This window comes from Miniopterus schreibersii (genome assembly GCF_964146895.1).
Source record: "Miniopterus schreibersii genome assembly, chromosome: 1".
Classification (NCBI taxonomy): Eukaryota; Metazoa; Chordata; class Mammalia; order Chiroptera; family Miniopteridae; genus Miniopterus; species Miniopterus schreibersii.
This window is the reverse complement of record NC_138101.1, coordinates 96,243,620-96,259,977: the sequence shown is the minus strand read 5'-3', so window position 1 is coordinate 96,259,977 and position 16,358 is coordinate 96,243,620. Positions and strand designations below refer to the sequence as shown.

General features: G+C 36.6%; 1 protein-coding gene across 5 annotated transcripts in view; it reads right to left on the bottom strand.

Moving 5' to 3' along the window:
- The window catches only part of TOGARAM1 (TOG array regulator of axonemal microtubules 1), a 90,119-nt gene that overhangs the window by 69,987 nt on the left and 3,774 nt on the right, over positions 1–16,358 (bottom strand). The gene's annotated exons all lie outside the window — the stretch shown is intronic.

Below are 16,358 nucleotides of genomic sequence, written 5' to 3'. Positions count from 1 at the left end.
CAAATATACAAATAAGCATCCATATATAGTATGATAAAAATAACAGTATTTTTCATTCTATGTTAGAAAAAATATTTTTTTTCCTCTTACTACTTCACCCCAAATCTTTTCTGTAATTTACTTTCCTATAGTACACATCTGGCAGCTAGGAAAGAAAGAATAGTAATAACAAAAAGAGTGAAATGACAACTTGAATAGAGAAAAGAACATTTTTGATTCAGTAGCACAGTCCGTCACACTAGGCCATCTGTATTTCAGCATTAGACAATAAATGACAACTGAAGGTCACTGAACCAGCAAGCATCCCACTCAACTATTATCACTGAAGCAAGTTTCTTATTCATAATCTGCAGCCCAAATGAAAATGAACACATGGTCATGGTTCCCTCAAAATATTTTCTTATGATAGGTCTTTTAGTTAAAACAAAGTATATAACACTTTATATATGTCTAGTACTTTATAGTTTCCAATTCTTTTTTCACATACTTCCTTTGTCCTTAAGGTACAAAAGTACCACGATAGAATTTCTACCTAATCATAGTTAAAGAACTAAATGAGAGCATGATTCAAGTGTTCAGAATTCTTCACCAATGACAACCTCAATTATTCTGGATAACTTCATACTGGACATGGCTATAGAACATTTTCAAAACTCAGTGAACAGACAAGAAATTATACATACTGTCTATATATTTATTTGGGGCTTATAGGCACAATAAAATCTAGATATATGGAGAACTATAAGCCTTCTCAGTAATACTTCTTTGCAAACTTTGACAATTATCAAATAGAGTTGAAATACAATAAAATTAAAGTGATGTAGCCCTGGCCAGTGTGGCTCAATTCCCCATCAGGGCACCTCTCTCTCTTTCTCTCTCTCTTTCCCTCCCTCCATCCCTTTGTCTCTCTACATATCCTTAGGTGAGGATTAAAAAAATTAAAGCAATGTGTACTTGTCAATTAAAAGATAAAACTATAAACCACTAAATATACCTTAGGGAACTTGTTACTCCTCATCAAATTTTGTGAAAAACCTGTTAACTCCTTCAAAAATTAACTCAGAAAATACCAATGAGAAAGAAAGAATGCCTCAGATGAAAAGGCCTGATTTATTTTCTTGAAATCAAATACTATAATTTCTATGACTGATTAAAAGGACACAATGGAATAAAAATGAAACTAATTACAGTCAACTTCTGATTAGATACATTTAAAGACATACCCAGTTAAAATAGTAATCCAGAAAAAATTCCCCAGCACAGAATACATTTTATATTAGATTTACTCTATAATTAATTTCTGCTTAGAGAACAGAAATTTCATATGTATGCCATATACAACAACTAGTGATGGTGGTGGTGGTGGTGATGGGGACAAAGGGGGCAGTGGTCGTAGTGGAGAATATGTGTGTGAGTGTAGAATTTGAAGAATCTAGGAGTCAGTCAGGAATTACATTTTGCTATAGAAAATTCTGCAAATATTTAAAAGCAGACTCTAGGACACACCAATTATAATTAACATGACAAGCCCTTTTTGGTCTCTCTTAAAATCAGTCAAATTATTTTTGGATAAGGATAAGCTCTGATGAAACTAAACAATGAATAAAGAGAAAGGGAAATGAGCCAGAGTAAAAGAGAAAAGTACAGGTATATTTTGAAAGAGTTATAAGCTAAATTTACAGAATGTGAAACATCTGTTTAGAGCACTTTAGGAACATGGTACTGAGTTTTCAGTCTTTGAAGTTAATATCTAAAATTTTAATTTGTTTAATTCCTTAGAGTTATAGTAAATGAAAGCATTATAAAAAGCAAGTTTCACACTTAATATTAACAATGACTTGAAATTCACAGTCTTATGTACTATTTTAACCTTGCATTTGCTTCCCTGTAGAAGGATGGGCAAAAGTAGGTTTATAGTTGTATGTGAAACATAGTTTATTTTTGTATTATTATTTATTAATTATTGTGTTATTTTCTATATTAACAACTGTAAACCTACTTTTGCCCACCCCTGTGTGTGTGTGTATGTGTGTGTGTGTGTATGTGTATATTTAAATATACCTTTATTGATTTCAGAGAGAAGAAAGGAGAGGGAGAGAGACAGACACATCAATGATGAGGGTCATCGATCGGCTGCCTCCTGCACAACCCCCACTGGGGATCGAGCCTGCAACCTGGGCATGTTCCCTGACCCGGAATCGAACCTTGATCTCCTAGATCATAGGTCGACACTCAACCACTGAGCCACACTTCCGGTCACCCTGTATATTTTTCATAAAAAGATTCTTTGACTTAATAATGCATTTTATTTCATCTTCTGGCAAGGGGTGTAAAAACACAAAAATAGTTCAATTCTATTTTGGTATAGTAGCAAATTATCAGAAAAAGACTTTTTAATAGCTAATGCTCTCAGAAATTACCTACACTCCTGCATTTACTGAACTCGTACTAAACTTTATCTTGACCTCCAGTTTTTGGGGCCTTTCACCTTCTACCAGTTCTTTCTGGTTTTACCTGGACTCCAACCTTGCCCCTTAATGGTAGTCATTTAAAAAGTTTATTCCAATTACCCAAAGTCTCCTTCTGGAACATCTTTGTGTTTTCAAATCAGTTTTTAAATTTATTTATTTATTTATTTATTTTTGGAGAGAGGAAGGGGGAGAGAGAAAGGGTGGGAGAAGAGAGAGAGAGAGAAAGAGAGAGAGAGAGAGAGAGAGAGAGGGAGGGAGGGAGAGGGAGAGGGAGAGGGAGAGGGAGAGGGAGAGGGAGAGGGAGAGGGAGAGGGAGAGGGAGAGGGAGAGGGAGAGGGAGAGGGAGAGGGAGAGGGAGAGGGAGAGGGAGAGGGAGAGGGAGAGGGAGAGGGAGAGGGAGAGGGAGAGGGAGAGGGAGAGGGAGAGGGAGAGGGAGAGGGAGAGGGAGAGGGAGAGGGAGAGGGAGAGGGAGAGGGAGAGGGAGAGGGAGAGGGAGAGGGAGAGGGAGAGGGAGAGGGAGAGGGAGAGGGAGAGGGAGAGGGAGAGGGAGAGGGAGAGGGAGAGGGAGAGGGAGAGGGAGAGGGAGAGGGAGAGGGGAAGAGAAAGAGAGAGAAATACTGATCACTTGATTGCCTCCCCCACTCGCCCCAACCGGGGTCAAACAGGAAACCTGGATATGTGCCCTGACCTGGAATCCAACCACCACCTTCTGGCGTATGGGAGGACACTCCAACCAACTGAATCACACTGGTCAGGGCTCAAATCACTTTCTATGCACACTTTAAGAAAACATAGTTGTGATACTACATATATAAAATTTTATATGCCACTTTTGTACTTAACATTATAACAAAAGTATTTCCCATATTGTTAAAACCTCTCATAAGGGCTATGAAGATGAATTACAAAAGTAGTAGCTGCTTATTGTTTAAAAAAAACACCCACAATATAGAAGTAAGATATAAAATTAAATTCCTCTTTGACACCCCTTCACTAGAATCCTACTGCTAAACTCTGTTAACTTACCTTTTTCTACATACAAACATTCTTCAATAAGCTGTTTTAAAAAATAAAAATAGATCACATAACACTCTGGTACCTATAAGTACTCAGCATATTGTAGATACCCTTTCATGTTAACCCATACAAATCTGCTTATTCTTTATAATGGTTGTCTAGTGTTCCACATTATGGTTGGACTCATAGTTCCCTATTGATGGTCGTTTTCTTTGTCACAGCTTTTCACTATTGCAGTCTTGTAGCCAATATTGTTATGCACATATCCTTCTGCATCATATTAGTATACTTAGAATTAAATCGTTAGGTCTAAGGATATAAACTATTTTTAAAGGCTGCATAATATTCTATTGACTAGATATGCCATTCTCCTATTATGGAACATTTATTTGATTTACTTCAATTTTTTAAATACTGATAAGGAAGAAATTTCAATGAGGGAAATGGTACATACTTGGCTTAAGATAATAGTGCTGATAGGAGATTGGCAGACTTTAGAAAGATTGTTACATATGTTACACAGCTAAAATATATTTCTTAAACAACTAAAATGTTTTCTCTGCTGTCCTTAGGCTTCCTACATAAGGGTAGAATACCCAGATTGAACTTTGTAGCTGTCAGCTGATCAGTTTATCCATAAAGTGTGCAAACAAGACTTAGTATGTCCAGTCTGCAATTTTCTGTCTCTTTTCTCATTTCTGGTTTTTCCTTGATTTAGACTATTAGCTGACTCGCTAACATGAAAGAAAACGAATTGCAAAATAACAAACAGAACGTTTCTGACTCCTTTATTGATGTTTATTTCTGGAGGTTTCACTAATATACTGTCCTCCTGGGTTCTAAAATGAGAATTAAACACATGGCCTGAAAGTGTACCTCTTCTGAGACTTAGACCCTTTCCGCACATAACTGACTGAACAATATAGCTCTTACACAGTGAATCTGATTCTGGGTAAAGCCTGTTTCTGGTTCTGATTTTGACTGATCACATGGACAATAGTTTCCACATAGATGGCAGCAATGGTGGAAATGGGTTTTGATTTTTTTGTTCTATTTGGTGATTTCTGCTGGATGACAGTAACCCTGGTCAGGTGGCAGCTGACAGGAAATCTAGAATCTTGTTTCCTTGTACTGATATGAACTCCTTTACTCTAATAACAGAGACCACTTCTTCCATCTAAAACTTAAGGTTTTTTTCATGTTATACTTATTATGGGCCCAATACCTGTCAACACCTACAAAAATCAAATTCCTATACCAAAGATGAAAGGAAACAAAATCCGTAACATTCAAAGTCAGCTTTCATCAATTTCTCTAAATAACTGAGTAACTGTAAATTAACATTACTTTAGAATTCCGAAGCTAAAGATAGTAGAGAATCTTATTTAATTATAAATTAGACAAACTCAGAAAAATGATGGTTTCCCTAAGCAAACAAAACAATACATTTTCCACACATTAAGCAAGTTTAGCCTTTTAAAAACTAAGAAAATTCAATGCCATTATTGTAGAGGATGTGGACATTGACAAAAACAAAACAGGATGCCTCTCCAAATTCCTGGGAATCACAATTCTCAAACTATTAGTTAATTATTTCTGTGTAATGAATTATCCCAAAATATAATAGCTTAAAACAACAAACATCTTTCTGTGGATTAGGAATTTGGAAGTGGCTTACTAGATGGTTCAGATATTTCTGAGGCTACAATCAAGATTTGGCTAGGCTGCTGTCAACTGAAGGATCACTGAAGTTCACTCAGGTGACTACTGGCAGGAGGCCTCAGTTCCTTGCCATTTAGGCATCTCAAGAGGGCTGCTCAGGACATGGCAGCTAGCTTCCTCTAGGGCAAGTTAACTGAGAAAGAGAGCAACCAAGATGGAAGCCAAGGTGCCTTTTTATGACCTATTTTCTTAAGCCACAAACCATTAATTTCTACTTTATTTGTCAGAAGTGAGTAATTAAGTTCAGACACATTCAAGGAGAAGGAATATTAAACTCCCAATTCTTCAAAGAAAGAATCTCAAAGAATTTGAGGAAATATGTTTAAAACCAGCACACTCAATAATGATGCTTCCTTGATGAACCTAATGAATCCAATGGTGCTTAATTATATGTTTTTGTTTCTTTTGTTGGTCAGTTTTTCCCCCCATTTTAATTTGTATGTATTTGTCACAACCTTTTAAAGCAGAACATGACTTGAACACTACATTTCCATTCACAAAACTTGCTCTGAGTTACTTTCGAACAGCTTTACAACATGCCTAGGTCAGTTTATAATTTTGCTCCTCTTAAACAATACTTTTTCTGGAAAACAAGCCCTATGGATAGCTACTCCCATCAAATTGGTTCAGCTTAGCATACTGATTTCTAGAGGCTATACATGAAGTTGATAGTACAGGGGATGGAAGATTTAAAACACAGATCCTAGGATGAAAGTTGTTTTAACCACCTATGCCTTAGAACACTTCAGTGACAAGATTTGTCTACTAAGGAATCTGCTTGATTGCTCAACACTCTAGACCACAAAGTTAATAAACATTAGGTTACACACACCTTGCAACAAACATAACCTCATTCTGTTAAAATAAGCCAACATGGCCTTGGCTGGGTGGCTCAGTTGGTTGTAGTGTTGTGCCCTGTACACCAAAAGGTTTCGGGTTCAATTCCCCGTCAGGGCACATACCTAGATTGCATGTTTGATCCCTGGCTCTTATTGGAGGTAACCGATGAATGTTTCTCTCTGTCTTCCCCCATTCCTCTCTCTCTAAAACCAATATAAACATATCCTCTGGTGAGGATTAAAAAAAATTAATAATAAGCTAACATAAAGCTAGAAAAGAAAAATTAGCTCTGCTTTAGTGCCTGAAGTATCACAATATCATATACTTAGAAAGAAATCTTAAAAAAATTTTTTTTAATTTATTGATTTGAGAGAAAGGAAAGGAGAGAAAGAGAAAGCGAGAGACTGAGAGAGAGACTGATTTATTGTTCCACTCATTCATGCATTCATTGGTTGCTTCTTGTATGTGCCTTGATCAGGGATCGAACCGAAACCTTGATGTATAGGGACAATGCTCTAACCAACTGAGTTCCCTGGCCAAGGCCATGAAGTAGAAAAAAATCTTATCTTTCCTTCAAGTAGTTATTATCATGCCATACAGATTTTTTTAAAATGTTAACAAAAATAAAATAAAAAATCCTTGAAAATATGGTCAACTTTTTAAATAGATTGGTACCTTCTACCTTATATTCTGATGCTTTATCATCGTCAGGTCCTCTAAATTACATAGAAGATAAAAATTTTCCATCTTATGAATATAAATATTTTTTGAGGAAATTGGTTTATCTTATCTATCTATAGAAAGTATTAATCTATCAGGATAAAATAAATTGGAAAAAGCTCCTGCTCCAATTGGCTTATAAAAATCACTATTAACAGGTTAACTAAGTAAAAACCACAAATTTTTAAGCTTTCTTTTACTTCCTATGATTTAAATGTACTGTCTCTTTAAGGAAAAAAATGCTCTTACCAAAAGTTGTACATTTAAGGGAAAACAGACCAGCTCTGAGTTTAATTAATGGCCTTGATCACTAGAACAATAAATGCTCTTAAACAAACAAAAGTTTTAATATTTGGTATATAATTGTATTTAAAAAGTTCACATAAAAATCCTATTTACAATGGCTCTTTGAACAACCTAAACTTGTTTAAAAACAGCTCTTTGTTGCCCTGGCTGGTGTGGCTTAGTGGTTAGAGCGTCGGCCTGCTGCGGGTTCGATTCCCAGTCAAGGGCATATACCTGGGGATCCCCGACCCCACTGGGGCTTGTGTGGGAGACAACCAACAGATGTGTCTCTCTCACATCGATGTTTCCCTCTCTTCTCCCTCCCTCTCTCCCTCCCTTCCACTCTCTCTAAAAACCAATGGAAAAAAATATCCTCAGGTTATCAACAACAACAATATAAACAGTTCTTTGTCTTTGCTCAGATTTTATCACCATGTCAAAATATTAGTATGATATAACTGTTTGTGAAAACTTGAACATTTTTCTCAGGAAATACCTAGTTAACTTAAATTTCTTTTTTTTTTAATCCTCACCCAAGGATATGTTTTTATTAATTTTAGGGTGGGAAATGGGGGGGGGGGAAGAGAGAGAGAGAGAGAAACATCAATGTGAAAGACAAACATCAATTGGTTGCCTCCTGCATGAGCCCCAACAGGGGATTGAGCCCCACAACCTAGGTATGCACCCTGACCAGGAATCAAACCTGCAACCTTTTGGTGTATGGGACAATGCTCCAACTAACCGAGTCACCTGGCCAGGGCAAATTTCTTAAATTTCCTATACTGGTTTCACATTTAATATCACCCTTTTTCAAAATATAAAATTGTAAAATTATGTGTTCCATTAAATTTTAAAATAGATAATATCTTTATTAAAAGGGATCAATTTTTTTTTAATTGATTTCAGAGAAAGGAAGGGAGAGGGAGAAAGAGAAACATCAGTGATGAGTCACTGATCAGCTGCTTCCTGCACGCCCCTCACTGGGACGCAAATGGATTGATGTTTCCCTCTCACATTGATGTTTCTTTCTCTCTCTCCCTCTCTCTTCCTCTCCTCTAAAATCAATAAAAACTTATTTTTTTAAAAAAGATGGTAAAATCAGTATAATATATGTTGTTTTATTCAACATGCTAAGATTTATTTTGAAAAATATATCTAAAAAGTATTTTAAAGCTTTTAAATAGATTATTTACACTGAGAATAGATATGATTTTTGGTTGTTCATGATTTTGACAAGCATTAAAAATAAAATTTTTTCAAATTCTTCAGACAACCCAATAAAATTTTAAAAATAAAATTAATGACTAGTTATTTGAAATAACTCAACACCTACACTGATATCAGATATGCTTTTAGAGTTGATCATGATTTAAAAACAATTTTTAAAAAAATATGTTTTTACTGATTTCAGAGAGAGGGAGAGGGATAAATAGAAAGATCAATGATGAGAGAAAAATCATCAACTGGCTGCCTCCTGCATGCTCCTTCAATGGGGAAGGACCCTGAATCGCGGGCATGTGCCCTGACCGGAAATCAAAGCGTGATTACCTGGTTCACGGGTCCACGCTGAACCACTGAGCCATGCCAGCCAGGCAAAAATTTTTTTATTTATTGATTTGAGAGAGAGAGGAAAGGAAAGGGAGAGAGAGAGAGAGATCGATTTGCTCTCCCACTCATCCATGCATTCAAGGCTTGTATGTGCCTTGACCAGGGATCAAACCACAATCTTGGAGTATCAGGACAATGCTCTAACCAACTGAGCCATCCGGCCAGGGTAAGAGTTGATCATGATTTTGACAAGCTTTAAAACTAAGAGTTTTTCTTATTCAGAAACTCCAATATTTTTTTAAAAAGTAAAGACTACTTATTGGAAACAATCCAACATCCAAGTAAAATCCCAATTTTTAGGATTAAGTTCATACCAAATACATTAGTATAACTTAATTTTAGGTTTTCTGTTACTTTAAATTTGTCATATTGAATATTCTAAATCTTTCCCACATTCTTCAAGTATCTGATCCTCTATTTTCCATCTCAGCTTGCCTGTTAGTTTACCAGAATATGGAAGCCAAATATTAGAGCTCTGTACTTAAAATCTGGTTCACAAATCAGCAACATCAGCAACACCTAGCAACTGATTAGACATGTAGTCTCAGACTTCATTCCAGACAAACTGAATCAGAATCTATATTTTAACAAGATTCTGAGATAACGCACATGCACATTAAAGTTTGATAGATACTGTTCTAGAGCTCATATCTTCTTTCTTTTGACTTACATACGCACACACCCTTCTTGCTATCTGAAAAATTTTCTGTGTCTTAAGTCATCTTCCTAATGTTTTTTCCTTCAATTCTAGAGGAAAAGTTTTCCCCTTTTGTTCCAAAGCCATCCTGTCTCTACACCTGTGTTCTTGACTCACTCAGTCTTTATTGAGGGATGTTAATTCCTTGTCTTTTTCTCTCAAAGATGATTCTCAAATATGATTACAGGGAATGAACTGTATATATCTTGCATGTCTAGCATCTACCACAGTGCAAGACACAGTAGGCATGTTAAATTTATAGGTGTTTCCTTCTATGCCTCTTTCAAATCAGGTATTTAAAAACAGAGTAGTAATTCACCTTGCTACGTCCTGCTGTATCTTGCTTGGTCTTTTCTTTCACTGTCAAACCCTTAGATACTGTATTTTCTCTTAATTGATACTTGTTGATAGTGATTGTGGATGCTGCACCATGGTTAGTACTGTTACAAAAACAAACAAAAAACCCAGTCCCTACTATCACAGTGCTTACCATCATTGAAGAGAAAAAAGACATGTGCTAAATACCAAAAGAGCCCGGCCGGGGGTGGCTCAGCGGTTGAGTATCGACCTAGGATCCAGGAGATTGGGGTTCAATTCCCGGTCAGGGCACATGCCGGGCTGCGGGCTAGGCAGCCAATTAATGACTCTCTCATCATTGATGTTTCTATCTCTCTCTCTCCCCCTCCTTTCCTCTCTCTGAAATCAATAAAAATATGTTTAAAGAGGACATACAGATAGCCAAGAGACATATGAGAAAATGCTCAAGGTCACTAATTATCAGAGAGATGCAAATTAAAACCACAATGAGGTATCACTTCACACCTGTCAGAATCAACAAATCAACAAATCAACAAACGACATGTGCTGGCAAGGATGTGGAGTAAAGGGAACCCTAGTACACTGTTGGTGGGAATGCAGACTGGTGCAGCCACTATGGAAAACAGTATGGAGGTTCCTCAAAAAATTAAAAATGGAGCTGCCTTTTCCCAATGATCCCACTTGTAGGAATATATCCTAAGAATCCCGAAACACTAATCAAAAAGAATATATGCACCCCTATGTTCACAGCAGCACAATTTGCAATAGCTAAGAACTGGAAATAGCCCCAGTGCCCACCAGTAGATGAGTGGATAAAAAGTTGTGGGACATCTACATCATGGAATACTACGCAGCTGTAAAGAAGGATCTCGCACCATTTGGGACGGTATGGACGGACCTTGAGAATATTATGCTAAGTGAAATAAGCCAGGCAGAGAAAGACAAACATCACATGATCTCACTTATATGTGGAATCTAAAGACTTAATAAATTGATGAACGGAATAGATTCAATAACATGGAAGTGTGGATCAGACTGACGAATGTCAGAAGGATGGAGGAGGGTGGGTGGGTGGAGAGGGAGAGTTTAACCAAAGAACTCATATGCATATATGCACAACCCAAGGACACAGACAATGGTGTGAAGAGGGAATGGGGAGGGGGTGGGATGGGGTGGAATGGGTCATTGGGAAGAAAAAGGGACATCTGTAATATTTTAAACAAAAATAAACAAAAACAAAAATTAAATTAAATTAAATTTAAAAAATTAAATAAAGAGTAGTCTACAGCTTTGCACTTGGCTTTGCACATAGTGGATAATCAAAAAGATGTTGAATAAATGCTTACTTTCTGTATTTCCTTATCAACTCACCTCAAAAACTTTTAAATTTGGTGTCTGTCAACAATATTCTTCTAAAACTACTCTTTTCCATGCCCCAACAACTTTGAAATAACCAAATCCTTTACCTTGAAGCAAATATGCTTCTTATTTTTCAGTCTAGGTTAGTGACTATTATCACTCTACTGTGTTATAGAGAAATCTGTTAGGAAAAATACAGCTCATATGGTAGCTCTAGTTTTGCCTAATTACTTGACCCCACTAAGCCACTAAAACACTCACAAAAACCTAGAAAGAGATGCAAAGAGATGCAGAGCCAGCTGGCGTGGCTCTGTAGTTGAGTGGTAACTCATGAACCAGGTGATCACCATTCAATTCTGGTCAGAGTACATGCCCTGGTTTCGGGCTCGATCCCCAGTAGGGGGCGTGCAGGAGGCAGCCGATCAATGACTCTCATCACTGATATTTCTCTATCTCCCTTCCTCTCTGAAATCAATAAAAACATTAAAAAAAACACATAAAAAAAGAGATGCAAAGTTAGGACATCACAGGAATCTGGTTATCAGTCTAAGATATGTCAGGACACAAAAATAATCAACTAAATGGTGGAAACAAAAACAGAATTAAAAAGTCTAAATATTCAAAAGAGCCATTAAACAGACCAAGATATTATGTGATCTAATATTAAATAGCTATTAAAGATCCTACTATAGTTTATTTGATATTAAAGAAAAAAATGTTCATAGTAAAGTAAGTGAAAATGGGAGACTTTTATGTATGGAAAAACAAATCTAGCCCTGGCTGGTGTGGCTTGGTTGAGTGTTATCCCATGCACTGAAAGGTTACTGGTTCCATTCCCGGTCAGGACACAAACCCAGGTTTTGGATTTGATCCCTGGTCGGGGTGTGGGTGGGAGGCAACTGATTGATGTTTGTCTCTCTCTCTCCCTCTCCCTTCCTCTCACTCTAAAATCAATAAAAATATCTTTTAAAAAAGAAAAAGAAATCTATACCTATATACATAAATTGAAATGATACTTGAAGTACAAGCAAAAAAATATTCACTGCAGACCTTAGTAATGAAATTGCTGAAAATTAAATTTCTTCCTTGTGCTTTTTTTATATTTTCCAAATTTTCCATAATGAGCACATAAAACATTTTTACAATTAGAAGAATTATTAGGGGAAATTAAGAAAGATAAAATTAAGAGAAAATTACCATAAAATTGTCTTAAAGTGGCAGACTGAATATATAAACACAAATCATGCTTTTCAGTTTTCATTCTCCCTAATCTCTCTTGCACATAACAGTACTGATGCACTTTCTGGAACTCTACTCCACTTCTAAAACCTTGTTCTTTCTTGGTTGTCTTTCACCTCTTAGGCATCCTTTCTCTTTGCCTTGTTTGGTTCTATCCTCTACTGTTATTTCCTAAATGGGGCAGTATGCCACAATTGAGTCTTAAGCACTCTACTCTTGCCTTATATGCCCTTCAACAGAAAGGCCATTTAGCAATTTCAGCAATTAATTCTCAGTATGTGACTTCCAAGATTTATATCTCCAATTCTTTCCTTATCTCTTGAATTAGTCTTTAAACTCGACTGGAATATTCTATCATTTTCCAGCTAAAATTCTTCTTCTCCCAAATTAACTTCCCCTTTTTGGAACTCCCTATGTGTATTTATGGATCTGTTATGCATTTTGTCACCTCATTCAAATTTTAGAGTTACCTCTTTCTCTCCCTCTCTTCAACACTTAGTCATGATCCTTTGAAATATCTCTTACATCCATCACTTTCTTTCTAGTCTAATCCTGATACCCCGCCAATCCTCATAAAAATCAACACCTCACACCTAAAGTAGTCCAGTAAGTGTAAGTCTAAGTTATCTTCTAAGTCTCCAGTCTCCAGCTTCTCTGAGAAAAAGAAACACACACACACACTGCTCCTGTTGTGATTAACTTTCCTAAAACATTGCTTAAAAAAATAAAGCAAGAAAAAAACACCACCTTAAACCCTATAGTCTCAAATCACTGTCAAAATTAGAGGCTAAATTCGTCTCCAATCTAGCCTCTACTTACCTCTTGTAACCTTATTTCCTACCACTACACTATAGAAATCATCCTTCCAAGCAAACTAGTCTATTTATCTTCAAAATCAGCTACAGAAGTATGCAATTGAAACGTTCTTGAGTTTTTCTGGAAGCTTTGCTATTTAATGTCACTAACCAATGCTACATGTGCTATTTAATGTCTCTAACCAATGCTACAAATACAGTCTATATAACTGACTAATTTGCGCAAGGGGGTGTCCATTAAAGCGGAAAGTCCATTATAAAGCAGGTTTTCCAAATGTGTATGTTAAAAAATTGACTAATTAGTTTACCTGTTTTTACTTTGTAGACAGGTTTGTATACTCAAAATTAAGTATTTATGAAAAGTTTAATTTCACAGAAAAGTTTTCTGTATGTATCACTGTAATTTTAAATTTATACTGAATAGGTCTAGTAAATGGGTACATTCACCATTTACGGCCAGTAAACAAATACACAGGGCTGGATTGTGGCTTAGTGCACGTCAGAACATTGGCAGCTGGAGTTAAACCTGCTGCATAAAGTCATGCTATGCAACAACAGAACCAATTACCACGGCCAATACAGTGTGATCACACGCTAATCATTCCCCAAACATTGTTTAAGAGTGGTGCCTCTTGGAATTAAATATGTGGACTACAGTTGTAGATATGTAATATTTATGTGGGTGAAATTACTAGAGTGTTTTTTCCAACATATGTGGCCTATTCATTAAAATTTGTTAAAAATAAGAGTGAATTAGTAACAAAAAACCCTGTTAATTTAATTATAAGCAAATCTTGGTTAAAAGCATTTTAAAATTAACAGGTGATAATTTTCACATATGCCCTGTAGACCGGAAATTTTGTCCATTAAATCCGAAGTCTGTTAAACAGAGGTCTGCAAAATCAAGGATTTACTATAACAGATTAACAGTAGACTGTAAATATTAAGGCAGAGCTGGGTAAGAGCCAGTACAAATCAGTCCTGGGGCCATGACATTCTGGAAAAGGCAAACTATGGAGTAAAAAATCAGTGGTTGCTAGGAATTATGGCGGAATGAGAGAGGGGTAAATAGGCAGTACACAGAGGATTTTTATGGCAGTGAAACTATTCTGCATGATACTACAATGGTAGATAATGGACATGGATATATTTGTCCAAATCCATACAATGTGCAACAGCAAGAGTAAACCCTAGCCCGGCCGGGTGTGGCTCAGTGTTTCAGCATCAACCTAGGATCCAGGCAATCGGGGTTCAATTCCCAGTCAGGGCACATGCCTGGGTTGCGGGTACCATCCCCAGTGGGGGGCGTGCAGGAGGCAGCCAATCAATGACTCTCTCATCATTGATGTTTCTTTTTTTTTTTTTTAAATATATCTTTATTGATTTCAGTGAGAGGATAGGAGAGGGAGAGAGAGATAGAAACATCAATGATGAGAGAGTCATTGATCAAGCCCACAACCCGGGCATGTGCCCTGACCAGGAATCGAACCCTGATCGCCTGGATCCTAGGTCGACGCTCAACCGCTGAGCCACGCCTGGCGGGGCATCATTGATATTTCTATCTCTCTCTCTCCCTCTCCCTTCCTCTCTCTGAAATCAATAAAGATATATTAAATAAAAATAAAGTCAAATTGTCCTCCTAAAAAGAATCTATTAAAAAAAAAAAAAGAGTAAACACTAAAGTAAAGCTATGGACTTTAGGTAATAACGATGTGTCAGTGTAGGTTCATCCATTGTTACAAACATATCACTGTGGTGTTTGATGTAGCATGGGAGGTTGTGTAGGTTTGGGGGCAAGGGGTATATGGGAAATCTCTGTACTCCCTGTTCAATTTTACTGTGAACCTAAAAATGTTCTAAATATTGGTTATTATAAAAAACTGCACACATAAAAATATTTAAAAATTTAATCCCTGTCCTCTATTAAGATAATTTCCAATGTAGTTCTACAGATAATTTCTGAGCAAGAAAGTATAACTTAATTTCTTAGATAAGTTTTAATTTCACCAAATGTCTACACTGGAATTTCAGAAAGGCACTTATTTTCAGATTCTTGGTTCTTTGGCCAGGACCATAATCTTCTTAACACATTAACATTTCAGACTTGAAGCATAACAAGCAGTGTTATGATAAAATGCTTACAGAAAATCATCCACTGTCAGGTAATGTTTACAATACACGAATATAACCATATAACTACATTATGTAAATCTAAAAATTATTTTAAAAAACTGATAAATTTTGGAACTGGAAGGAATGAAAGAGAACACTTAGTTCATCTCAATCCCTTTTCAACCACAAAAAGAATTTCTTATTTGTAAAAATGATTTCCATACTCTGCCCCTGCCTACATTTCTATCATCATCTGCTACTTCCTACCAAAACGCCTTACTCAGCTATGTAGAAACTCACCATTTCTTAATATGCTAAGTCCTTTCACAACTCAGGATCTCTGAACATATATTCTTCTGTTCTGAAATTCACCAGGACCCATGCACACTAGGCAAACTCCTATTCATCTTCTATTACACTATTTGAATCATAATCACCCAGAAAACAGTTTAAGAAAGGTTTGGCCTGGCCAGGTGTGGCTCAGTGGTTGAGCTTCGACATAGGATCTAGGAGGTTGAGGTTCAATTCCCAGTCAGGGCACATGCCCGGGTTCAGGGCTTGATCCCCAGTCACAGGTGTGCAGGAGGTAGCTGATCAATGACTCTCTCATCACTGATGTTTCTCTCTCTCTCTCCCTCTCCCTTCCTCTCTCTGAAATCAATAAAAAAAAGAAAGAAAAAAAGGTTTGAACATAGAACTCTAACTGTGGGATAATGCTAAGCAGAAAAAGAACTGCAAAGAAGTCTTGAACTTCATTTAACAGGTAGTTGTGTTACTGGTGTAGTAATTATTTTTTGTGTATTGTTAGATACAGCATATGAATAAATATGACTGGTGTTAGGAACCAGAATTTTATTGTGGGAGATACAAATATGGAATAAATTAGATGAGGAAGAACCCTGTAGTGCTGAGTTTGAAGGTTTCAGCATGAATTCATTTTAAAAAAAAAGGTACTTCCTGGTTCTGGCAGGTGAAAGGACCAAGCTTCAATGGTAGGCCATAGCAATGAGCATATCTATACCCAAACTTTGGTTTTTAAATTCCATTCTTCACTGAAAAGGCAATTTTAGGGTTCTTGGGGGGAAAAAAAAGGTCGATTCTACATCTGGAACAAGAAAAGTGCAAGGTAAGCCTGGGCATCATGTTATGTTTAAA